This window comes from Phocoena sinus, chromosome 2 (genome assembly GCF_008692025.1).
Source record: "Phocoena sinus isolate mPhoSin1 chromosome 2, mPhoSin1.pri, whole genome shotgun sequence".
In the NCBI taxonomy this organism is placed as follows: domain Eukaryota; kingdom Metazoa; phylum Chordata; class Mammalia; order Artiodactyla; family Phocoenidae; genus Phocoena; species Phocoena sinus.
The window spans coordinates 29232017-29234215 of NC_045764.1; positions in this window are offsets into that span (position 1 = coordinate 29232017).

A 2199-nucleotide genomic window follows, 5' to 3' on the forward strand; every position below is an offset into this window, starting at 1 on the left:
GAACTTCCGCCGAGGTGGACGGGACTTCCGCTAGCTTTGCGTCACTTCCGGGAGCTCCCTACGTCCCCCACGCACGGCCTCGGCGTCGCACAGCGCCCCCGCCCGGCCGGAGGAGGGGTCACGGGGCCGGGGGTGGCGCTGAGGGCGCGCGGAGGGCGGGAGGAAGACCGCGGAGGGGGAAGCGGTTTTGAGGTTCAGTCCCTGACCCTAAAGGAGAGGGTCCTGAGAGGCCTCCCTGGGGGTCTGTGCTCCCCTCGACGGTCACCGGCTCCAGGGCCCGGCCGCGATCCCCTCCCGGCCCGGGTCAGGGGTCTCGGGAGCCTCGGGCTGTCGGGGTGGTCAGAGGGGCTCGGAAGGCTCCGGGGGCCTCGGAGAGTCTGGGATCTCGAAGGGCCTAGGGGACTCAGGATCTGAGGAGGCCAGGGGCTCTGGGCTCTCAGGATCGGGCAGTCTCGGGGGCCGTGCGTCGCGGCCGCTGGCGGGGTGAACGGAAGGTAGGGGGGCGCGAGGGTCTGCGCTTTGCGCGCTCACGCCACCTCTCCATTTGTGAGCGCGATAAATCTTATTAAATAAACGCCGTTGAGGCCGAATCGTCTGCAGAGAAGAGGCCCGTCTCCCTGCGGGCCGGAGTCCGCGCTGGCGACCCCACCCCCGGCCCGGGCCGCGACCCGGGCCCTGGGCCCTGGGCCCCGCCCGATCTGCCAGCCTTCCCCTGACCTGGGCCCTCAGCCGCAGGCCCTTTGTCAGTCATCATTTTCTCTGCTTCCCGTCTTCTCAAGACCCTCTCTTCTATCCCGTGGCGTCTGTGACTCTGGCTCTTAGTCTCTCCGCGCCCCTGACCTTGGCTGACTTACCTGCCCGCGCCTCGCCCTAACAAGCTCCACCCGGAGCTTTTGCCCCTTCCCTTTGCTCTGCCTGCCGGGGTCTCACCGAATGCTTGTATGGACTAGACATTTCCAATCAGTTGTGTAATGTCCACCTACACGATTCCAGATATGGCAACGCAGCATTTCTGAAAATCAAACTCTAGGTCGGTCCATCCTCAGCGCCCTGTGCGGGAGGGCAGCCCCTCCCCCTCCCACTGAGATGCCAGGAGTGTGAAACAGGCCTCGGGTGAGATCATGCAGAAGGAGATGGCCCCCAAGGCCTGTGAAACCCCACGGAGGAGGGGCCGGGGGCTGCAGCTGGCTCCGCACGTGCCCTCTGGAGTGCACTGAGGAGAAGGTGAAGGGGCTGGGGCACTGGGACACTCCCCAAGAGCCCAGGACCACATACCTGGTAAACTGTACCTGCGTGCGTGTGACCAGATGTGGAGCACTATTCACTAGCCCACATGTTAACTCATTTCATCCCTACAGCAACCCTGTGACTGGACGGGAAAACCGAGGCACAGCACAGGGGTAACTAGCCTGGTCACAGCTAACAGGCAGCAGTGGGGCTTGAACCTGGGTGGCCTGGCCCAGCATCTCTGCTGTCCACCAGCAGCTGCTCTGCTTCTCAAGCATCTCTACTTCTCAATCATCTTGACTTCTCAGATCTTTTTAACAAGTCTTCCCATTCTTAACGTGAAAATGCCTCATAAACCCCCCAAATTCCAACACCAAAAATAATTTTGAGTCACAATTCTCTCATCTGTTATTAACTGTACTACCCGTTTTTGTGTCATGGGTTAGAAAAGCATGCTGCCTGTGTCTCTGTGGCACTTCTGAAGGAAGCCTCTGGGGTAATTAGGATTTGCTAGAATCATTTGCTAAACCCCAGACAGCTCTGCGCACCATTCCTGAGATGCACGGAACCGTGCTCACACCCCTGTGTCTTCCTCAGGTAACTGCATGTCCCTCAACCTCTCCCCCATCCCTCACTCTTATATGGCCGGTTCCTCCTTAAAAAATACAGTATTTAGATAAGTTCAACCAATCCTTTGTTTTGGGCAAGCAACTATCCTTTCTTTAGCTTTTAACTCTGGGCAATAATTGAACAATTTCTTACATTTGCATAGGACTTTTACATTTACAAAGTGCTTTACTTTTTAGTATCAATAATATTCTCAGCAACTTTGTGGTGCAGCACTAAACCAAGACCAGAGGCTTGCTTCTCCCCAAGGATGCTCCAAGTGGCAAACAGGACCCCAGGCTCTGCTGAGGACCAGCATCTTTTCAGCTGTCCCGTAAACACAATCATGTATATAGGCAGTGTATG